This window comes from Lichenostomus cassidix, chromosome 11 (assembly GCF_008360975.1).
Source record: "Lichenostomus cassidix isolate B80296 chromosome 11, HeHo_3.0, whole genome shotgun sequence".
NCBI lineage: Eukaryota > Metazoa > Chordata > Aves > Passeriformes > Meliphagidae > Lichenostomus > Lichenostomus cassidix.
In genome coordinates, this window is record NC_139492.1 from 725,563 (window position 1) to 750,706 (window position 25,144).

Genomic DNA, 25,144 nt, shown 5'->3' on the forward strand with positions numbered 1-25,144 from the left:
AAGTACTGCTGGCCACAAATGCAGGGTCTGGAGCATTTCTGCCATCTGAAGGACAGAACAAGACTTTTACCATATGTGTTTTGAAGCACAATTTACAGCAAGGATTTAGGCTGAAACCACATCCCTACGCTGAAGAGGGGATGAAAGGCTCCGTGGGGAAGAAAGCAATAAAAATATCATTGTATTATCCCAAAGTCAATCATCAGCTCTCTCTGAGCAGGGCATGGCATGGGCAGGGGAGCACGAGGCACATGTCCCTCACACAGGGGCACACAAGGCTCATGAGGGACATCAGGAACACAACACACAGCGCAGACACACCCCACGTGTTCTGCCTTCTCTGTAGCCCGGGCTCAGCCTCTGTCCTCACCATGTGTCATGCCCAGTGCCATCCCCAGCAGATCCCAAGGCCTTGCACAGGGGTCGCATGGGACAGGCTAGCCCCTTGCCCTGTGACCCCCTGCCACCAGGCAGCTTTTCCATCCCTGCCCCTTGGAATGCCAGGAGTGAGAGAGCACAGATTTGAATTCATTTTCATCCTTATCAGCTCAGAAAGACACAGAAAAAAGAGAATTGCTGAGGAGCTTTGTGCTTGCAGCCATCACGCGGGTTGGGTGAGGACACGCTGGTAATATCTGCTGAAATATCTCTTTTTAAATTAGGAAAAAAAGGTGGGGGGCTTAGAAAACAGGTTTTAGCATCCCAATGAAAGCATGACAGCAACAATTTATAATTTTCTGTTGTCCAGTTCCCTCCATGTTTCTCCCTGGCTGCGCATCCCTCCTCTCCCCCCACATCCATCCTCCATTTCCCACTGACTCCTCGGCACGCGCTCCAGCCTCCTGTGAAATGGTGGTGTGCAGAGGGAAGGGAGGAAGAGAGGGAGGAAGAAAGGGGCTACGATGGGGAGGGCAGGGGAAAGAGAGAGATTGAGAGAGACAGAGAGAATGTCAAAGCTCAAGTCTGGCATTTGCCTATTTAAATTCAATCACGCAGCCCTCGCCGAGCTGGAAATGGATGGCCTGCGTTATGAATTTCTGATCAGACGGCTGATAGGTTATGAGCAGGGACGTAATCCCATTGAGGAAGGCTTTTTCCCAAGCAAGGGCAAGCAATAACTGCCCTTCCGAGATGGCTCTTTGCTTTGCCCTTTTTATAATTTTTTTCCCTTTGCTTAGGAAAAAAAAAAGGGGGGGTCCAAATAAGCATTTTTATGATGATAAATGTGTAATAATGATTCATTCTGCCTGCATCTGAAATGGGAGATGCCTTGGTGAAGCAGACATGCGCTCAAAATAAACTGCCATATTTTTTCTTTTTTAAACCTGATTAGAATTCTCTCCTTCACTCAACTCATTTTGTACCAACACTAGTGATCTAAAAAGAAAGTGAAAGGAATGAACACGTGCATTAAGACTGGTATTTTTAATACCCTGCAGGGTTTTTAACGTTTTATAGTTTGCCTTTTTTAACACAATGTGTTTACATAAAAGGATACAAAAAAAATTTTCTTCAACTCGCAGGAACTTCTGGCATACAATGAGGAAAGCCAGAAATTAGTTCAGAAGATGACGTTTTCTTACATCTATCCACGTGGCACACTCATGTTGTGCTGAATTAAATGAAATAGCTGAGGACACTGGCAGATTTGCAGCAGTCAAATTCACCAGGCAGGGAGAGCACAGCAACCACGGTAGTGTGTGCTGGCCCCAGGACCTTCATGAGCTCACACTCAATTTCTGTGCTCATCGAAAACAGAAATCAAGGAGTTTTCTACTTAAAATTCAGGATCTATGTGCAGAAACAACAGTCATCCCAGCATACAAGGACTAGAACCAGTCCCAGAGAGAAGGACATAGGGTCAGGACTGCACTGACAGGGCTGGAGCTTCTGAAATTAATCCAAAGAGAAAAAATACCTTCTGTGGGCACAGGGGAGGAAGAGAAGAGCAGGGAAACACCTCAGTGCTGGTGCTAAGCCGGAACTTGGTCTTGGAGCTGCATCTCTAAACATGTTTCAAAGTGCAAGGAACATGGAATCCCAGAATGGTTTGGGTTGGAGGGATCTGAAAAAATCTGCATCCCATTCCACCCCTGCCATGGGCAGGGACACCTTCCACTATCCCAGGTTACTCCAAGCCCTGTCCAACGTGGCCTTGGACACTTCCAGAGATCCAGGGGTAGCCACAGCTTCTCTGGGCAGAAAGAGTCCCCTGGGACCTGGGATTTAGCAGCTCACTCCCATCAGTCAGGAGCCAAGTTTAGTCTCACAAATGCAGCTCCTTCAGAAGATCACAGCTACCAAAGTACAGACTTTCCATGGTTTCCCTCATTTTGCTCAAATCCTGGATCATCAGCTAAAACCCAGAGTGTTGTGGGGAACCTCCCAGGTGTGCTGGGCCAAAGCACCACGTTCTGCCATAATCCAGCCCCTCAGATGACCAACATCCCATTCCCCCTGTGCCACCAGCACGGCCAGCATGGGCCAATGAGGGAAAGGCTGGGACAGCTTCGGACACAACAGCCAGATTTTCTCTTTGAAGGCACTACATTAAGATAAATTTCCCTGTTCCACATCACCAAAGTTCTATGACAAAGGGAAAACTGTAAAAAATATATAACAAAAATATATAATAAAGATTTTTTTTTTACCCTTCTAACAACATCACTGCAGAATTTCTGAATTTACATGTGCCAAAAAGGAAGGTCCCGAGAAACCCTTGCACTGTAAAGGGCAGTTTTTCCTGAAGGATACAAAAAGCAGATGATCCAAGTGGTTTCCAGCTTTCACATACCTCAAATGGTTAATTTTGCTCAGTATCCACCACAAATGGGCCAGAAACCTGCAGCTGATAATTATGAAATACCGTTGCCACAGGGGAGTTCCCTCCCCAGCACCATTGGTTAGGGATTGTCTTATGTCCTGGAGCTGTCAAATTTTGATTATTTAATTGAAATTACATATATTAGCATGGGTGTTCTCATTAGCCATAAAATAAAACATCTAATATTTTCCATCTTGTTGCATCAACATCTGGTGGTGATGAACTCTGAGGGCTGCAAGCTCAGAATGTGAAAACATCAGTGTTTAAATCTGTCACCTTTTAATGTCACTACCTGGCTTCTTGCATTAGGAAAAAGCAAAACAAAAAAGAAAGAGTGGGAACAAAGAACTGCGTAATATTAGCCTTCTTTATCTCCTTTTATATCATATGCAGAATAAAAAATTTGCTTTAACTGAGGTGGAATTGTCAATTATCCAGCATATCACAGAATTTATTTTCAATTAAAGTTTCTAACTATCTTCCATTACCAGATCTTAAACCCAAGTGTGGATATCCTCCTTCAGTTCACAAGACTGATCACTTCCCAACAACCAAGTAAAACTCCAGAAAGATTATATTTTTTATTATCTGTGTTCTAATCAAATACGGGAATTCCTAAGCTGGTGATTACAGCGGTGCCACTTGTATTTGCAATCTCTGCTTTACATGTTTATTTAGTAAATCAAAAATAGAGCACAGACAAAGAAGCAACCTACAATAATAAAGTATCTTCTTGCCAAAAGCTTTCAGTGGTTTCTCTAACTTATTGTTAAATTTAAACTTTTTTCGTGGTTTTCACTTCTGCAGTTAATGACTTTTATACAGCCATCCTACAATTACATAAACAAAAAAGTAAATTTCCCCCATTTTTCACCACATTACTGGTATTACAGCATTAATGGCAAATTAACCAGTAAACCTGCAAATTAAGTCAACTCATCTTCCACTGATAGGGCAAGAAATCTGTAATTTAGGCAGGTTGGAATTTTTCAGTGGTTTTTTTAACTATTGTCGAGCTTCTGCTTTTCCCAGTGTACCAGTAAAACCCACACAGGAGCCATTGCCGTGTTCTAATCACCACTCAGCCCTTCTGAGCTCTTTCCTGCAGTACAGCCAACACGAAGTGCTCCAGCAGAGAGTGACCCACAACATTTCACCCTGGACACGTCAGGGGAGGTGGTGACACACTCGGTCCCTGGCAATGCCCAGAACCAGTGGAGCACCAAGGCTGCTCCAGAGAGACTTGCTAAGTGTTCTTCTGCACTGCTGTCCTGTTTGGGTAGTGCACAGCCTCAGTGTGCCACTCATGTCCATGCTGTGTTATCCATGGAACACGGCAGCAGAGGCACCACCTTCCCACCAGGGTCAGTCCTGAGCAACCATGTCAAAGCCCTCAGTGAGGGAGAGCTTGTGGAACATCAACTGCATGGAATCATGGAATGGTTAGGGTGGGAAGGGACCTGAAAGCTCATCCAGTCCACCCCCTGCCATGGACAGGGACACCTTGCACTATCCTAGGTTGCTCCAAGCCCTGTCCAACATGGTCTTCAACACTTCCAGGGATCCAGGGACAGCCACATCTGCTCTGGCCACCCTCTGCCAGGGCCTCCCCACCCTCACAGGCAACAATTCCTTCCCAATATCCCAGCTAACCCATCGTCTAGTGGGAAGCCTTTCCCCCTTGTCCTGCCACTCCAGGCCCTTGGTGCATGTCTTGTATTTCAGCTCCAACTATGGTGCGGTGGGATCCTTGGCCAACCTTCGGTGCTCCCGAGCCAAGGAGGAGAGGGACAACACAAACTCGGAATAAAATGAACAGAATTTCAATAACAACTGTCAAAGACACATCTTTGGAATATTAGATTTATGCAGTGGAAAGGAACCATCAAAACCATTCCATTTCAGAAATATAAAGGCTTCCTGAGCTAGTGAAGCACAACAGAAACACTCAGTGATAAAGGACATCACAGCTCTTTATAAACTGAACCGGTGGTTTCCCAAATCTAATATGCATGAACACTGCATGTGAGTCCTCTTAAATCCAAGTACCAAACCCTGCCTGTTTAATAAATCTCACCAGTCCTCCACTATTAGACAGGGGATTAAAACTAATCTATCAATCCCAAAACCAAGCACAGAGTGGATTAAAATGCAAAACACATGAGAGTATGAAGATGCTTAATGCTAAATAACAAACATTTCAATCACAGAAATCATTTTTATCTTCTTGTTTATGCTAAGTAGATACTATTAGGCTTAATATCTGTATTAACACAAGTGGGGGAAGAAACAGTTTTAAGGAGACCTAAATACTTGAATGCTACTGGATTGCTGTGAGCAGAAGCTCTTGTGGTGGAAGTGAGCATACCCTGGCATTTGAAATCATGTTTACCCTCTCAGGCCAGCTCCGTGGTGCTTGACCTTTTTTCTATGTTTTTAACCCGAAGCAGAACACCCAGAGGGTCCTGACTAAGCCAGAACTTAAACCTGTTATTTGCATCAGACATCTGAATATCCCTTTTTCCCCCACCCTGGTGTTGCCACAACATTAGTCTCACACCCAGATGCTCAGGGCTCCTTGTCACCCACCTGCACTTTGGGTGGGGTCTGTCAGGTTTTTTAAGGAGTACATGAGAAAAGCTCATCCCACCATAGGATAAATACAATAAAAGATGGAGCTATGTATGTCTGTATCACACAGGGAATGATTAAATGTGATTCACACAATGGCTCCCAGTTCACCCAATAATTCACTTTGTCACTGTCATTCTGAATTCCTGACAATGGGATGATCCCCCTTCCTGGCAGGAAGTTATCCATCCACATCTGCATTTGTCCATCTGCCTGGCAGAGATAAGGATTTGGAAGCACCATGCCCAGCTGTGTCAGGAGAAGGCACTCAGTGTGCTCCTTGATGATTTTGAGTGCTGGGAAATGTCCAATGTTTGCTTGGATTCACCTGAGAGCATCCCAAAACTGCAGAGCTGGACCTTGTTCCTTGGTATCCAAGCAAAAACTATGCACTGAATCAGAGGAATTATAAGACTTGACATGAAATAATGTCCACCAGAGATCTGTGTGAGGCCACCATCACCCACACCTCGCTCACTGGCACATGGGGTTATAGGGGGATGTCAGCAGATGTGACACTGGTGCATTAACCCCGGCACTGTCCCAGCAGAATGGCTAATGAGGAGGGGGGGGCCTGCCTGGGTGTGGGGAGAATGGCGCATGAGTTCAGGCCATCCAGCTGGTTGGCAAATTTGGCAACAGGAAAAAAGAAAGGAAAGAACAGCCAACCCCTCAACAACACTGGCTTACAATGATGATTATTTGTCTGTAGGGTCTTGGGTTTGGAGTGGCAGGAGGCTCTGGTGTTACTTCAGCTGAAAAGTGTTGTTAACTTGCATTATTCATGTTTAACTTTGTCTTGGCAGTGAGAGGTTTTTCTGATGTGTTGTCATTCAGTAGTAACTGAAGTCCTTCGCTCCCTTAAGAAAGTGTGAAATACAGAGGCAATACAGAAGCACACTACTATTTCTAGGATTGAGACTCTGTAATAACAGATTCTGCTCTCCTAATCTTTGAATTTTAGCAGAAATTACAAATTCAGGAAGGGAAGAAGGGAAGGACGCAGCAGTTTGATAGTTCCTCCAAAAACTGGAATATCATTTGCCAGGAAGGGAAGGAACCCAGGGAAGCTGAAGTGCCTCAGTGCCTCTCCCACAGGTCAATCTGCACTCTGCCCACTTAATCTAACACAGAGCCCAACATGCCAAGGAGGAGGTGAGAAGTCACCATCATCACATGTAAATAGCTCACAGGTGTTAGCAAAAGCTGTGCAACATAAATTAATGACTTTATTGTTGGTAATTGTGGAAGCACTCATTAAAATGCTATTTGGAAAGAGGAAATATCTTGAACAAAGACAAAATATCTGGGAAAAAATTAGTTTGTGGCAGTGTAGAACTCAGAGAAACCCATTGGCAGGAGGGCTGGAAGGAAAATGGTGCAGAAACTACCTGAACCTACAGAGCAGCTCTGTATCAATGGGAGGTGTCTAAAGACCCATCCAGCTTCTCCCAATCTGCAGCACAAGTACTTGTGTCCAGGGAACAGCCATATTCCCCTCTTAGTCTCCAACTTCCATCCTCCTGCTCCTGCACATGGCTGGGGGCCCAGCTGTCCCACCTGTGTGGTTTGGGTACTGCTGCCAGGAAAGCACATCACCACTTTCCAAAATCATCCATGGCCTTCCCAGGCCCTGGATCCAGTACAGGGAGGGCTCTTCCTCTCCCAGCCAGGGCTGCCCTGGAACAAAGAGGGGCTGCTGGGCCCCTATGCCGCCGTTTGGTAGATCAGAGCCCTGGAAGTGTGGAGAGGTTTATAAGATTAACTCTTATCTCTCTGGGCAGTGGGTCAAGTCAGAACCGTCATTCAACGAACTCTATGGATAATCTCCCTTTATTACTTTCAATCACACTAAGTGTCTGCAGTCTGCAGCATGGTTACTAATTTAGTGAAGGAAATTACCTGTAGAGCTTGATTATATAACAGACAAAATATAAAATAGTCTGGGTAAGCAGCCATTCAGTTTGTACATCCCTCAGTGCAGAGCAAAGCTGCTCCAGCCTGGCTGTGTCTGCACCCGCAGCTGCTCCGTGGGGGGAAAACACCCAGAAAGGAGTGGACAGTGTGCTTGTCCACTGCCTAATTAAAATAAGAGAAAAAGAAACTTGTGCTTAGGGCTACATTTGGCATCAAATCTAAAAATTTGCTGCTTGCAAATATTTAACAAATGGGTTTTGTGAGAAATCAGATTTCCAGCATATTCCAGTTAATGGAATTCTGCTGCAGCCCCTGGACAAAACAATGTAAAGCTGCCTGGCTTGTGGAAATCATTCTCCTCCAATGATGGATAATATAGCATGAGGTTTGCCTTGGTTTGATTAATTTCAGAATATTGCAGAGAAGCTGCATAATCCCTAAGATAGCAGAGAAAAGGAGGAAGACACGATGGAGCAGGATAAAAGCGCACAGTAACGAGCACAGGCAGTTTCATACATATATTATATAGATATTAGAGCAAGGCTCCCAAACTTGGGCATCTCGGCAATTGGTGACCACAATAAGGGCAACACTGAAAGCAAAAACCCGCTAAACATTTCCACAGCTACAACTGGAGACAGAACACAAACAAGAAAATTCCCATTTCCTTTTTCCATTCACAACAGCCATTATTTATACAAGCCCTGAATATGGAAAAGGCTCTAACAAATTTACAGTGGGGTTTGGATGGATGAGGATGACGAATGATGGATGAGGGAGGCAGAGGATTCCCTTATTAAAGCATCAAATCTTTCCCTAAATATCAAACAGACATCTCAGCCTCAACTGCTCAGCTCAGACCAAAAATTACACAAACCAAAGAAGCAAAATTTTGCTTCTTTATAAAAACTGGAAATTTGTCTTCCATGTTACACAATTTTCACTGTATAACTTAGCAATTTTTATGCTGGGTTTTCACCTATTTGAAAGATTATTTAAAAAAAAATACAAACATGACAACACAAAACACCAAAATGTCAGTGAATTTCACTATAAATCAGGTAGCTGGCATAATTACAAAATTGCCCTGTTTAGCAATCCAGGGAAACAGCTCCAACACCCAGTCCTCAGCAGCCCTTCCCGGTGTCCCCAGCAGAGCCACCACCACACAGGTATCTGGTGGGAACCTGCTGGGATAGTGGTGGGCACTGGGCAGGCAGAGCCCATCCCATCCATATGTAGTGAAAATTCATTAACTTCAACCTACCTCTGTGTTGCCTTAAAACCCACCCCTTTCCCTTTTCTTTTGCACCTGTACACAGAAGGACACAAAAAAAGAGCTGCAATAACAATAAGGGAACACAGTGGAGTGGTGCAAACGAGGAGCAATCCCACCCAGGGCTCTCCAAAGTTCTCCAGGGAAATCAGCAACAACAGCAGACTTCCCTTGTCACCATCATGGATGCTGGTGGCCATGGAGCCCTGGGGCAGCTCACACTGGGAGCAAGATGGGGAAAAGCACTGCAGTAAATGCTCCCCCTCTTACGTGTCCAGCCCATGAGGAGCAGTGAATGCTCCGACTTTGCGGCACATCGCTGCTGCTGTGCACACAGGAGGCACAGTCACCCCAACCATGTTAGGAGACATCATGAAGAAAGGAGAAGCAGCCCAACTCCTTGGGCAATAAGAAGCTTCCAGGGCTGCAAAGCAGCAAACCCAAGGTTCACAAGGGAGAGAGAGGAAACAGTGCATGAGGATGACAAGTAATACAGGAAAATAACGTGTAACACATGGAGTATTTTCAGCTGCAATGTACAGCAGTGACCATCCTACTTCCAAAATAATATTGCACAATTAGAGATGATTCACAGCAAACTGCCAGGAATGATAAGGGATATGGAAAATCTCTTGTATGACCAGAATGAAAGATTTTTTTTCTAATCTTAACTAGGCAATAAATAAGAGGAGACATAACAACAGCGATAAGATAATGAACAACCTACAGGGGGTAGATCAGCTGCTTCTGGGCCATCTCATAACACGAGTACCTGGGCATCTTCCATGAAATTAAAAGGTGATGCATTTTAAACCAATCAGGGGAATTTCTTTCCACAAATGCAAATTAAACCTGAGGACTCCCTGACACTGAACATGCTGAGCAGAGGAGCACAGACAGATGCAAAAATGGAGTGAACACTTCTGGTAATACTACAGTAATATTTTAAAAATCCAGAATTATAGTTGTTAATACAACAATTAAAAAACCCCAACAAAATACCTCATACAAGTTAGGGTTTAATTCACTTTCTGATTATAGGGTATCAAGATGAAAAACAGCTCCTTCCTCTCTGCAGCTCCACAGCTCCCCAGGAAGGCTCACACTACACCAACCAAGCTGGCTGTAGATTTTACTCTTTAAAATGCCCCAGTGTTTCCCTCTTCGCAAATGCTCTGGATGAAAACACAGACAGCCCAGGTTCTAGGCTCAGCATCCCAGGAAATGGAATCCACATGAGAAAACATCCCTTTAACCACATTTTGATTAAAGCTTGTCACAAAGCACTTTCTCCCTTTTTTGTGTGGAAAATAAACCCAGCCCAGTCCATTTACACAAAGAATTGTTTGACTCCGTTTAATCAAAATTTAAATTTTTTTTTTTTTTTAAAACTGGTTTCAAAAAATAGTTGCTGCTTTCCTGTTAAAGGTCCAAGATTTTCAATCAAGACAGATACTTAGGTGAAAAATTCCATTTCCTCACTACATCATTTTTAGCTGAGAAAAAAGGGTGAGTGTAGCTTTTTTCCAACCAGCTCTTGTTCCTCAGCATAATCACAGAATCCCAGAAGGGTTTGGGTTGTAGGGCACCTCAAAATTCATCCCACCCCATCCTCTGCCATGGCAGGGACACTTTGCACTGTCCCAGGTTGCTCCAAGCCCCATCCAACCTGGCCTTGGACACTGCCAGGGATCCAGGGGCAGCCACCCTTCTTGGGACAATTAATTAGCTCCATGTTCTCTGTCCCAGGCGTGCAGCATAGGACGACAGCAGCCTTGGACCTGATCCCACAGCATGGTCACTGCTCAGGAACATGGGAGAAGTACACTGGGAGGGGGAACCATGAGCATCCATGGGGATGGGATACTTGGAGAAGCACATTCACACTAGAATTCAGTCAGAGCTTTACTATGAAATACACAAGAAAAGTCAGGCAAGAGGTAAAACCTACTCCCATCATATGCCTGATGGTCTGCAGCCTCAGTTTCGCATCCAAGTTGTTAGAAGTCCATGCAATGTGTGTGGTTTTCCAATGAATGCAAATTTTTAGCCCAAAAAAAGCTATAAATAAATGAATAGTTGGGTAAAGCTGCATTTGTGCTTAAATGAGAAGAGGATCAAAGTGAGGCACTGCCAGAGAAGGCAACAACTACAACCAGATTAGGCTGCAAACACCTTTAACTCTTCTTTTATTACTGCACCTGTTAGATTCATTTTTAATGATTTTTAAACTTATAATTTTATATTTTAAGTCTAATAAATCACATTTACCTCCCTTTGGTGATGTGTTTTGATATCTGGTTATTTATTCCCTTTAGTGCCTGAACGGTTGTGATGGAAAAATTTTTCCGTAACATGTTTAACACAGCAGAGGGGAAGAAGACCTGCAGCTCTTACAGTATTGCTGAAAATTAGAAAAAAAAAATTAAAAAGAAGACATCTCCTCTTTTCTTTGTTTGAAGCAGTCAGAAGCTCCCACTGCAGCCAGGTGAGCAGGTATCACCCATCTGGGAGAGCCTGTGTGAGACCAGCAATGACTCAGTCTTGAAATCACAGAGAGATTTGGGTTGGAAAACCCTCTGAGACCACAGAGTCAAACTGTTCCCCCTGAAGTGCCAAGACCACCACTACCCCCATCCCCAAGTGCCACAACCACATGGCTGTTAAACCCCTCCAGTGCTGCCCTGGATTAATTTCATTTAATTCCAGGATCCCCCATGGGATCCCTTAGGATCTGCAGGATCCGCAGGATGGCACAGCAGAGCAGGCGTGGATGTTTTGCTAAGGAGACACAGGTGGAGGACACCAGGACAGGACAGCCAAGGATGGGGACAGCCAAGGATAGGGATAGCCACCCACTGGTGAGTGTGGCAAGGGAGGAGCTCACTGGGGACACCAGCACTCACACAGGAGCAGCTGGCACAAACTAACAGGAGCCCAGAGTCTCCTGGCCACTAAATTCCACTTAATTTTTTCTTTTTAGAAGTGGTGGGAGCTCAGAGGCCTCCTAGTCCCTTCCAATCATTGTGTGTGAGTCCCACCATCTCCTAAAGCTGAGGAATTTAGTCTTCATTTAAACATGTCCACGTGACCGCAGAGTGAAAATCGTGGGCTGATGTCATGTTTAGGGTTTGAGGGAAAACCTCACAGCTCATTGGGCTGCCCTGAAACCAGGGCACATGTCAACACAAGCTCTTCAGCAAACCCTCGACTGCATTTACATGTTTCCTTCTGGATGTGCTCCGAGGACACAGCAAACCAATCCACCACAAATATCACAGCTTTCCGACAGACAACACATCCAAAAGCTCCTAAATGCAGGAAAACAAGTCTATAATTACATAATTGAGCAGATGTACTGCAAGTTTTCTTTTTTGTTACTCTTTAGATTTTTCAAAGGCAATGGGACAACGCTGTGCTAAAAAGCAATAAAGCATGGGTAATTTAATATGAAATTACATCCATATTGAAAAGTTTACATGAAGTTGAGAGCAGGCAGAGGTCAGGTTTGCAGCGGGACTGTCTTTAATTGTGGCCATCAGGTTTAGCAATCCAGATCTCTGGATCAAAGACAAATAGAAGGCGTTTCCTCACCACTGACTAGTGAAAGCCGACAGTGAGCACAGCACTATCTTGCACCAAAAGGTCATAAAAATTATTATCTGACGGGGAACACATCTTACTGTTCAACACACACCTTCACAGAGACACTGTGGATTTTTCTAGCAGGTTTTTCAGCAATTAGGAACGTAAATTAAAAATTTTACTATCAGTGTTCAGATGCAAAGGGGTTTTCTTGTCCTCTAAAAAATGTTTCATCTTTGTGTAGGTCTCTTTTTTAATTTTTTCAGTTGCTTTCAATCATCATCTCAGCCCGGTGAAACAATTCCTCCCTCCTTAGGGAAGAGACGTGAGCTGAGACACTGTTTCCTTTCTAAGGTGGGGGAAAAAGGAAAGAAAAAAAAATCAGATGAGGAGTAAATTATCAGCAAATCAGATATAAACAAGCTCCCCAGATCTGCAGATCCATTGTACAAATGAAGCAATTTCATCTCGGCTCGCTCTGGGGGTGGGATTTTAAGTGGCCAAGGGGGACTGGAGCGGGATGCTGGCAGCCGAAGCATCACAACATTTGCATGCACAGACCACTCAAATCTGCACCAGGAGACTACTTGTGAGAATCCATCTTTTTTCACTTAACAAGATACAAAATATAAAACACATTTGCCTCTTATTAAGCCTCTCTTGTAAGTGGTTCCAGGTCCACCATTTTTAAAGAGGGGGAGAGGGGAGCCTGGATGCTCTCTTGGGAATTTCACAGGAGTGACTGGAGATGAGGTACAGGCTGGAAGCCTTTATTACTTTTTTTTTTTTTACTTTTTTTTTTTTCCCTTGTCTCTAAAAGCACAGAAGGAATAACATTTTAAATCATTAGCATTTACTTTAAGTAGCACTTTCTCCAACTCAGCTTCCCTTCCTGGCCCTCACCCTGCCTGCACAGAGGAGCTGCCCCAATGGAATTGCCTTCTGGTTTTGGAAGGCAAGAAGGTGCTTTTTTTTAAACTCTGGCCCCCAAACTGAGGCAGCTGTGAAAGAAACCCTAATCTTGTTTTTCTTTAAAGTGTACTGAGGCCAGGGTTCTTGTGTTTATTAGCACCCAGACCTGTGAAGCATTTTACCTCATAGATTTTCTTTAGTGCGCTTGGAGTGGTTTCTGGTTTGGTTTAAAAACAAACTAACACAAAAGCAACACCAATCTCTGTGAGAAACAAGGATTTTTAGCAGCCTCAACCCAAGGCACAGGCCTATGTCACACATTCGGTAGCATTTTCATTGTTTCTATGCTTGCTAAATATTAAATGCAATATTAAAATATTGAAGAGAAAAAGGAAGCTGGTGGCAACTGCTGGAATTTACAAGCCAGACAAAGCGATCAGTGTGGTGAGTTATGAAAGGAGTTGTGGATCCTGCAGGTTTGAGCATGTTACAGAACACAGTTATGAAATACCCCTCATTTGGTGTTCAGAAAGGAAGGAAAAATAAGTGGCTCCTTTACCTGGAAATTAGGTGTTAATGAGAGCTCTTCAGAGATAAAAATAGTCTAATTTTCACTGCAAAACAGACCATGTGCTCTCCCTTGCCATTTGCCTGAAAGGAAACCTGGGCACAGGTGCTTTGTCATGAAAATTGAGGATTTCTAAGAAAATGGTCCATATTTTGGGAACAGGGCAAGCACTGTCCTTCATTTCCACAGAAAGGAGGAGGCAGAACTTCTGCTAGAAAACAGCAAAAGGGGGTGGAAAACAGAGCATCTGATGGAAGAGAAAAAACACCCAAAACCCCATTTCTACTTCATTTGGAATCTAAACCCTTTGGATATTTCCAGTCCATCTTTCCCAAGTCCAGCAGTTGCCACATTTCCTGTAAATCTCCTGGATTTGCTACTAAAGCATGTCTTGAACTCCCCTTTGTGTGGTGAAATAAGTTCAACAAGCAGGTTCAGCCCCTGGAGCAGCTGTGCAGGAGGTTGAACACTGGGCCCACCTGGTGGTTTGGGGGAGCCCAGGAGGGGAGAGGGTCTCCAGTCAGATGCACAGGTCAGGGCAGGAGGTGCATTGGCACCACAAGGTCCTTGGGGTGAGGGGCCTGGCGGGGCTCTCAGGTCTCAGCTGAGCCCCTCGGCAGGGTGGTGGCACCCCCAACCCAGCCCCAGAGATGCCGAGTCAAACAATAACAGTTGCAAGCAAACCACAACATGTTTGCCACTGGTGACAGCAGGAGAGGATCAGGGTACTCAGGTGTCATGTCTCTCACCACCTCAGCACCCAACACTGAGCCACCTCAGGGCCCTGCAGACAGTGGGGACACCCACTTTTGGACTCCACACCTCTCAAACACATTCCCCCACCATTCCCTGGCACCACCAACAAACCCTCTTCCAACAGCTGTCCCTGGACTGACAGTTTGGGGTAGGATGGGAGGAAAGCCCAGCCCTGACCTTCCCAAGCAGCAGCCACCGCTCAAGAGGTCCCTGCTGAAATGTGGTATCCTCACCTTCTGTTCAGTGAAGGCACCTCCCAGGCACTCCCAAGGAAGGGCTGGTTTCCTTAATGGTTACACCAGGTCTCAAGATTTATGAGAGGTGAAGCAAATTACTAATCACTTATTTTGGTGGAACATTTCACATCCTCTGTTTGGAGGTTTTGTGGTCTCTGTTTAAGGAAAGTTCACAGCCCATTCCCGAGACTCCCAAGCAGTAACATTCCCAAGGCCAGAGACTTTCACTGCTGGGACCAAAGTCCCTCCACAGTGGTCCTCCAGTGACCTGATGGGTTCCTCCTGACCTTGGTGAAGGTGGTAACTAATGGATAAAGGAACAGACTCCAAATAGCTCAGCTGCCCAACAGTTGTCTCCCATGTGTCATCCTCCAAAGTGCTCACGACCTGCTCTTGTGACTCCACTGAATCATCAAGGTTGGAAGAGACCAATCCAGTCCGTTAAGACCATCCAGTCCTACATCTGCTGTGTGCTGGCACATCCACAGGTGTCCAAGGGGCTGGGGCAGGAGGACCCTGACCTGGGGGGAAGATACAGGGCTGAGGATTTAATCCTTTTGTACCTCAGTCATCTAATCCACAAAACAGGGATAATAATGCTTGCTAATCTCGGAAGGCTTTAATTGATTATTTGTTAAGATCATCAAGAACTTAGAAGGAGGGCTTTAATGACCTGCAAAGTCTATCAATTATTTTATCATCATTGCTGACAAATTGTATGATTTTCCTCCTTTACCACTGAGTCCTTTAGATTAGGAAGGTCCAAGGTGAACTTTGTGGTACTTGACCATTCCTAGGCCACAACCCAGCTGAAGTCTTGAAGTATTATTATAAAGATAAGCAGAGTTTACAGGTGAATTCTTCAGCCCAAGGTTTCTGTCTTTTTATTCATCTCGTTGTTATGGAGAAAGAATGAAAACAACCTGGCAGAGCCCAACGCTGTGGTTAAGGACAAGGAGCAAGGAGGTGCTGCACTAAAACAGGTACAGTGAGGACAGAGCAAAGTTGGGCGGTGGAGATCCAACCAGGTCCCCAAGTGAACCTTAATGAAGCACTGCCATAAAAATCTATGGCTGTTTATCACTGCTAACACCATGACAACTGCATGTTTATTAATGTAATATATGGAATCATATTCAAACCATATGTTTGTCTACACACGGGTTCACTGATTTGTTTTCTTTAACTCACCTGACCCAAACATCAGTGTAACCCACTGTTATAATATTCATCCTTTAAGGCTCAAAGTCTCATTAAAGCACTGATCAGGCAAATTATACAGTCTGAGACAAAGAGTTCACCAGCTTTTTTGGGAACATTTTCCAGTGGTTAACTAGTAATACATCTGCGTCATATTCCGCGTTGGTGATTAGAAGCTGAGCCCACTCCACAAAAAGGTCTGGCTCCTCTGAAGTGCTTTAGGCCGTTCCTTGCATTCCCATTTTTCATTTTTTAGACCCAGAGAATGAGCAAATGTTGCTCATCAGCAAAGCCAACCTGGGGCAAGACTATTCTGGTGCTCTAGAGTAAAGATTTTTCATAGAATCACAGAATCCCAGAATGGTTTAGGTGGGAACTGACCTTAAAGCCCTTTCCTTTCCACCCCCTGCCATGGGCAGGGACTCCTTCCACTATCCCAGGTTGCTCCAAGCTCCATCCAACCTGGCCTTGGACACTTCCAGGGATGGGGCAGCCATAGCTGCTCTGGGCAACCTGTGCCAGGGCCTCAGCACCCTCTCAGGGAAGAATTTTTGCAAGATTCTAGCAGTATTTGGTGAAACCTGAAATATTAACTTGTCTTATATCAGTAAGGAGACGTATTTCATGGCTGGTGTTTTAAGAAGAAGCATGTACTGAATTAGCTTAATTCATATTTCATCTTTTCACCTTGAAAGTCCAAACTTCTCAGAGTAATTGCCAGACAGTTGAGTGAACGGTGGTGGAGCACAAAGGGAACACGGTGCGACCAGGGCCACCAGTTTGCATGTGCAAGGATAATCACATGAACGATAACCACGTGAACGGATAACCACATGCATGGATGACCACGTGAACGGATGACCATGTGCAAGGATAACCATGTGCACAGATAACCACGGAAGGCCATGGCCAGGCAGGGGAAGACCTCATTTTGTTATGGCCTCAGGACACTGAGCTAGAATCAGTCTAACAGGAAGGCGGAAGTTACTGAGCCACAAGCTTTCTCTCAGATGGTTTTCTCTTCAGAAGTTTACTTTACCTCCCAAATTAAATTTTTTTATAATATTCAATACCTTTAAAAAAAAAAATTAAGTTGTTGCAGTGTGTCCACAGTTATTTATTACCTGCCTTGTGGTCTGAACAAATATGATTCTGTTATTCTATGTTGTCAATAGAAAAAGCACATATGGTTTTGGTTGACAAAATTATGATAAAATTCACTGTATCCTAAAAAATGATTGAAAAGTTTGCAGATGGTTTCTGGGCATACTAGGGAGGGGGAGGATTGAATTTCAACAAAAGACGTGCCAAATTTTTTTCTCTTCTTACTGTTCACCCTGTTTCCACATCCCAGCTCTTTCCTTATTAGATATGAGGGTAAAGCAGGTATCCAGCCCAGAACTCATCTGTTTCTCTTTAGCTTTTGGCATTCCATCACACTTGGTCATGTTCACATGATGTTATACCCAGGTCCCTTCACAGATAAACGTGAAATGACATCATAAGTCTCAAGTCACAAACAGCAAATCCCAATTATGATAATTGAAAGAATTTTGCACACCAAAAATTTCATGTTTGATGAATATTCCTGATCTGAAGGTTTTCAGTTAATCTAAATCTTGTCTTTTTTTTTTTTTTTAAACTAAGTTCTGTTCTTCTCAGTTCTTTTACTTCCCAAGGGACAAAAAATTGGTGAGAGGACCAGAACTGCCAGCCCAGATCAGAGATTATCTTGTTTGGTTTGAATTGATAACCCCCTTTTCCTCAGCTCTGTTCACACAGTCAAGGCAAGCCCTTCCATGGGCTTTGCTGCAGCTGCTTGTGGAGCTTTTACACATTCTGTAAAACAAAAGACATGTGAGAGCTCCACTTTGTGCATTTCATCTCCAAAGCATCTGTACAAAGAGATTTCACCTGTCATTGCAGAAACACATTTTTTCCCTACTTTGTCTTTCTGGGGAAAATATTTATTTAAGTTTCTGCTTGTCCCTAGAGGCTGCAGTGACTGGGGCCCTGTGAAAGTGCTTGGACGGGTGGGCTGGCAGTGGGACAGACCCCTCGAATGCTGAAGAGAGCAGGGCTTGGGAACTGCAGGCTGGAGATTTTTAATTAATCCCCATGCACTGGGACCAACCTGCTTTGCTAAAACAACTTGTGGGGAGCACCTCTCGCCTCATGCTTTCCAGTAATTTGGGAACAGACTTCAACCTGCCACGGACATTTTTCTCTCCATGATGCTTGTAGTAGTTGATGATCTGCTACATCAACACCTCTAACAGCTGTTACCGTGGTGTACACACTCCACGTGGTGTTCAGCAGGGGCTGGAAGAACACAACCTGAGCAAGAGAGTCTGCTTTCCCCAGGAGAGGGTGGAGGGATGTTGTCCTCGCTGTGTCTGAACAACAGGCGAGCTCTGAACTCCGTCCTTGCTCTTTCTTTTGAGCTGCATTAGTGACGGATAACACAGAACACTCAGAATTTATTCAACTTGCCAGAATATTCCCACCTATGCCAAACCTGTCAGTGGCCCTCAGCAGCTGTCACCCCGCCTGCCCGGGATGTCCAGGGAGCAGCAAGCCAGCCTGGAGGAGATGGATAATTATTGAGGGGAGAACATCTGGAAGGTGTCACTGGAGTGTTAGTAGCTCTCCCTGTCTACGAGCTATGCCCAAACATGTCGGTAAGTTTCGCAACATGCAATTCATTTTTTCTAACAGGATACATGTGGAAGTTCATGTTTCAGCAGTGGCCAGAAATGGCTTTTTTCTTTTCCAAAAAGATCTGTGACCTCCTCTCCAAGCTACCGTAATGTGATTTATTGGCGTCTCCTCTCAGAGAGCACTCACGAGCCCCGGTGGAACAGAACACAGGAGCACAGGTTCTCAGCTCCGAGTTACTGGGAGCTGTGCTCCATCACCTGCACCCTCTGCCCGTGAACCACGAGCGCAGTGATGCTGGCACAGGGATGCTCCATGCCAGGCTCCGTGTGTCTGGAGCGACCAGGATGTGCAGATTACAGGCTGGGTAAGGACAGCAAGACTCCATGTGCAGAGCAAGAGTGGGAGTGCAGGACACAACAGAGGGATGTTCCCCACCCCACATCTGCACCCAGCAGCTGCAGCCAGCTCTGAGCACTCTCTGTGCTCCATAAACATCTGGGACACGAAGGAAACCAGGATATGTGCCTGGTACGGTATCAACCACAGAAACACAGCAGTACAACAGTGCCTGTGCCTCCTTCCTTGAGCTGCTTTGATGCTGGAGGGGCTCCCTGGGACATGGAGGGTTACAGCCCAGGACCCAGAAATGTCCAAGGTCACCTAGCCGTAGCTGTTCAGTCCAAGGGTCCCTGTTCTACAGCACTAACACACATTCTCTATAGGCAATTACAGCACTGTGCAAAAGAAAGATTTTGCAGAGCCTTGAGCAGTGACCGAGAAGAAAGATGCTCCCCATGCCCACACCAGCTTCCAGCAGAGAACCAAATATTATCTAAAACTATTTTCTCATTCAACTTCTCTCCAAGCACGTATTAAAATAATCAGTTTAACGATCACAATGACCCCAGACAAATGCAGGAGCTAGAAGATCCATAGCAACAACTCAAACAACATCCTTGCAGAACACAGCACATCATGTGGCTCTCCCAACACCACACCTCTGAAGGTACTTTCTCAAAACAACCATGGGAACAGCTTGGACTAAGAGCAACACACTTTTATGCCCTGTCTGAGCCGCCAGCCTCCAACCACTGCCCTGAGAGGCAGGGTCAGCACTCTGCATCACTGCAAGTCCTTGATATAATGTTTAAACCTCTAACCCACCAGTTCAGAGGGAAGAATTCTACCCAATAAACCTTCCTGACATGCAATAAAATAACACATTTATTTACTTGCTTGAACCCACCAATGTGCTGTTCATTTCAGTGATTGATAGAATTGGGTTATAATAAGCATACTTTATTATTGAAAAATTTAATTTAAGGTTTAAACATAAAACAAATGGTATTTTCAAATCTATTTTAATGGAGACTATCAAAACCATTCCATTGCCATAAGGGAAAAATTCTGTCTCCATATCTGTTATGTATATATGCATAAAATCTTCAGCCTACAAGTCAAAGTCGCCTGTCCTTCTATCAATCCATCATTCTGAAAATAGAATACAGAAAGCCTTATTTTTTCACTTAATTTTCATTAGATTCTTGAGGGAATTAAAATAACACAATAATGGGCAAATGCTGCCACTACAAATCCAAATGACAGCAATGAATCTACTTATGGACAGAATTCGGCCAAAACTCCGTCTTAGAGTGCCAAGTACAGAGCAGATACCCATAAAAGTACAGAGAGCTCCACTGTGTAAGGTAGGTAAATAATCTACTTCAAATCCAGACAGGAACATGCATTCCTTTAATGTCTGGTGTTGCCTGGTGCTCACGGTGACAGACTCAGCACGTCCATCCTCATCCAGGGTTTCCCTGCCCAGGCATCAGCTGGGCAATCCTCACAAACACTGTGTCCAAAGGCCCAATCCAGCAACCTGCCAGGATCCAGCACCTCTGGCCTTCCAGCAGAACCGGAGAGAAACCAGGTGTGTGGACTGACTCTCCCTTTTCCCATGTAGCTTGTGCCCTTCACCTCTCCCCACAGACACACTAGGAAATATTTTTGAGAACATACTGAGAGAAGAACTTAATAAAGCTTTTCCCTGGCACTTTTCAGAGACCTTTCCATAGTCAGTGAAGACATCACCTTTCCCATCTTTAAAATAAAAAACTGCAAAAAGATATTGTCATGACAGGAGAAAATCCTGAGCCCCTTTCCTTCCCCTTCCTTCTCCTTCCACTCCCTTCTCCTTCCCCATGGCTGTAGGTGCCTGCTGTGTGACACAGGTTTTTCAGGATGGTGTTCCAGCCCCATTCTCTCAGCTGAGTGGTTGGAAGATAACTCTGCCCCGCTGATGGTCCCTGAAAGGTTTCCCTGCAGCCCCTGCCAGGGCCACAGCCTGAGCTAAAAGCACTCAGGGCACCATCGCTCAGCAAAGCACTGACCGTCCCAGTGTTGGGATAAACAGATGTCCACAGTTGGCTATGCTAGCCCCACTCTCCTCTAAGCCCTGCTCCATTCCTGTCCCACTGCTGTTTACTTGAGGACACAGGCAAAACATGTTTTAAATTTGAATATATTTAAATAAAATCCCATGTGGCTGCCAGCTTGTTGTTGAGAAGTATGTAAGTTCAGCTTCAGCCACGCGTTGAAGTTCAGGCAAAAGGAATGTTCTCATTCACGTTCTCCTTACATTTTCTTAAATCACCTCAAACCCCAGCAGTACATGAAAAGCAGGTGTTGACTGGAGTCCTGTTTGATAATTTTTTTAATATTTAAATGATGGTGTATATTCTAATGGGGTTTGCCCACTGCCCTCATAAGCCAGCAGCTCCACCTCCTCAACAGGTCAGACCCTTGGTACATTTTTCCTTGCTACAGGAAAGAAATTTTATCTTTTGCAATTACTTATTCTTTCCCTGGATGTTCCTTTGATGCAGGTCTATTGTTTCAGGGGAAAGCAAATGTATTCCTTTAGCAGGTTTGTGCCTTCAGTGGAATTTGTGTAAGGAGGTTCCAGTGCACAAACACAAAAAGCCCTAATAGATGCAGGCTGGGGCTGCCGCACGCCGGCACATGTCAGGTTTGATGACTGATGGTACTTACACAGATTTACACAACAAAAAGTACATTAAAAGGACGTTAAGATTGTGAGCCAATTGTCACAAAAGCATGGAAATTCACATTTCAGGATTTAAACTTCCAATATTGACATGGAATGCTGAATATTAAAACAGGCTCCCATTAGAGTGAAGGCACTGAATAATTTTTAATCTAAACTATTAATTTCCTGAAATTTGTTGTTTCTCTCTGCCTCTTAAGGCTTTCACATTTTTAATTAACTTTTTGTTGTGTCCTTGTCTTGTAATTTCTAAGTTGCTCCTCCAGCATAATTACATAATATACGTGGCACGTGTGATAGCTTAACTGGAAACGTTAACCACAATATGCACAGAAATCATAAAAAGCTCCACGGAACTTTGAGAGTAAATGTTTCTACAGCTTTAACAAGTTTATAAATGGTTTTTTCCCAGTATTATTCTGTAATAAAAACAATTACACCTAATGCCAGCCCAACCTGGAGTAGAATTAGGAATAAAGAGACTAATTAGTACCTACAGAATCCCTATCACCGAAGTGTTATTGGTTTCAGGTGGAAAAAAAGATTCAGGCACAGGCAGCTGAAATTAACCCCCCTCTCTTTGATCCCCTGACCCCCTCCCCCCAGGTCTGGCATTATTCCTACAAACCTCTTTTGGATCCAAAGCTTTTAGATGTTCAATTGCTCTTAGGAGATGGGGAGCACTAAAATAAATAGGAACTGAAGGTGCTTAGAAAAGTGTGCAGCCTGAAGGATGCGAAGTTAAAAACAGAAAAGTAAATTGTATTTTGGGGGTTTTTTGTAGCATTCAAAAAGATTATTCCCAAGTTTACGCCAGGCCTTATCCTGCTGTCAGTTCTCTCAGGCTTTTTTACAAGGCTCCCAAGGAAAAAAGCATGAGCAAACCCAACATGCTGTAACTTTAACTCACAGCCTCGCTGCAGGAATATTTAAGTTAAACCAGTGGACAAAAAACTCTCCCCCCTAATGACTACTTGCTCTGCTCTGGAAAGGGGCTGGGACCGAGAGAGGGACAGGAGGACTGGGAGAAAAGCAGAGTGCAATGAGATAAAGCAGAAACTGCTATTTTGGATACAATTTATGTTTGCTAATTCCATTTCTATCCCTCCTGAAGTGAGGCTCCATCTTACAGCATGCTGCAGCTATTTTACCTTCACCAAGAAGGAACAGAAAATAGGATTCTTCCTCAAATAAACCTGAATATTGGTTCATGGGCTAATGGGAGCTAAGCAATGGCTAATGGATGATTAAGGCTGGTATCAATTAAAAAGTGAAATTTTCCTAGTATCTCTAAAGAATTCTGTAATTCCAAGGCCAAAGGAACTGCCCCTCTCCAGAATGGCTCCCACATTTTGGTATTAAACTGGGATTGCATTTTACGAAGCCCTTAGGTCCATTATTTCAAAATACAATCATTTATTGGGTTCCATATTTGCTGAATTTTCTTTCCTGCCTGCAGCAGCTTCACTCTGGATGAGAACAAACAGCGTCTCTCATTCCCTTCCCAAGGCAGTGCCTGGGAGCCTGCAACCTGAGCAGCACCGAGCAGCAACAGCAAACATGGACCACAGCATCGAAGAGAGAACAGGGAGGCAGCATATGGAAGAGGACACAGCCAAGGGAAATGCCTCAGTGCTCACCAGCAGAGGCTATATTTCCAGCATGTAGAATAAGAAATGCATCTCGGGGAGAAATGTGTCCCTAATGCAGGCGATGCCAGAGGCTCCCCAAGGCACCAGGGAAGGAACCTGCACCAGGCACATCCTGTCCCCACAGAGAAGGACATGGCTGGCGCAGGCCCCTCCAGCCCAAGGAAAGGTGTGTATACTCATTTATCTGCTCCCTGAGTGGATAATGAACAGGCAGGTCTGATATGCTCCGGAAAGACTGTCAGGTTCTGAGAGTGGCAGGGAGTGCATCAGAGATAAGGCTGCTGGTGAAACAATGGGCTTTTCTGGCCATATTTCATGTCCCTGGATCAAAACCCACTATTCCTTTTCAGACACTCCTAAAATTGGGGTTTGAGAATCAGGAGAAGATAATTTCTACTAAAAAGAGTTGTCCAATAAGTATCTCAGGTGGTTGAGCATTTTTGTCCAACCAGAAAGTAAAAAGAACACAAGTTATTTGAAGGAATTGTTTTTCTCCTCATAGACAAAACCACACACACTGAAAATTGGATGTGAGACAATCCAAAATGTGACAGAAAAGAGTCAAACACTCCAACCAGACTGTCTCACCACTGAGAACCTGAGAACCCTGACCTGAGCAGCTCCCAGAGCTGAAGCCATTAAGGGGTTGAAATTTGGGGTTATACTAAGAACCAGATTCCAGCCTCTGCTCTGCCCAAAGCCAGCATTACCAGAACAGTGTCAAGTGCTTGTCTTACTGAGCTTCAGCAAAAGACCGCTATCAGTAACACTAAAAGCCATGTTTCAGCTGACAAATTGTTACGGCAGAGCACGACGGTGCTGCCCAGCCCAAGCCCGGCTCCTTTCCCACACTGCCTCCGTGTCCCAGCTGGCAGACACCGAGGCATCCTCCCCTGCAAGGCTGAGAAGGGCATTTTATTCTTTCCAGGTGTCCTGCCCCAGTTTATTTATGGGCTCACTTTCTCCCCTAGTGTGAGAAACCCAAGCTTTTAGCCAGCTGGGAAGGATTGGCAAGACACATTTGGAAGGGGAAAAAAATTAGCTACGCTTTTTTCTCTCCAACCTTTGCTCACCTTATCAGCAGTGAATTTTTCAGAGCCTCAGCATCTGCCCCACGAGCAGCAATGCATGAGGGCAACGGGTGCTGAAACGTGGTCACATCTGATAAACCTGGGCTCTGGCTTAGGGTAAATCTCCCATGAGGAACACAAAGGAAGGCAGACTGGCATTTTTGTTCTGCAGGGCTTTGGTAAAATCACAGTGAGCCATCGCATCTCTCACAGGCCTTCTTCTGCTCCCAAGCCAGTGTGGCAGGGACAGAGAGGAGAGGTCCCTGTGCAGCACCGCATCAACCCAAAATGACATCCAACAGCTCCCAACAGCCCAGGAGCCCAGTAACCCTCCAGCTGGATGAATCTTATTTCTTAAATGGAAATGGCACAACAGAAATAACCAGTTGTGCATCACCAGCGGCTCCTCCAGCTGTAAATTCACACCAGCAGCTAGGGGTCCTTTTTTTTACTAGAAAAGGGACACAGATAATGTGTTGCAGCAGCTCCATGAAGCCCAGAATCCCTGGGGGACCAAGCCCAGGCAAAGTTCACTGGCGTTGGACGGAGCCCACGGGGCCTGTCCTCATGACCGAGCTCCTGCCCTTGGTCTCTTGGTCATCAGACAGGTGACATGGGAAACGTGCCAGGAGCTCCGTTTTGAAACACAGGAGCATGAAGACCCTGGAGAAGTCGTTTTTTGAAAAAAAATTAATCTTGGGTTTATCAAAATGAAGTGTCAGATACCTTTATGCTGATGCGAGAGAGATCCTACCCTGCTTGGTTAATGGCAGGTTATTCCTTTTC

The 25,144-nt window shown here is 44.7% G+C and overlaps 1 protein-coding gene and 1 long non-coding RNA gene across 6 annotated transcripts in view; both read right to left on the reverse strand.

Moving 5' to 3' along the window:
* Window positions 1-25,144, reverse strand: part of ZFHX3 (zinc finger homeobox 3) — a 480,743-nt gene that overhangs the window by 393,586 nt on the left and 62,013 nt on the right. The window lies entirely within an intron of this gene.
* On the reverse strand, window positions 12,061-15,063 carry LOC146431971 (uncharacterized). The gene is made up of 3 exons (XR_014854394.1): window positions 14,703-15,063; window positions 12,346-12,582; window positions 12,061-12,208 (listed from the first exon to the last, which is right to left on the reverse strand). It is a non-coding gene; the product is annotated as an uncharacterized LOC146431971 (long non-coding RNA).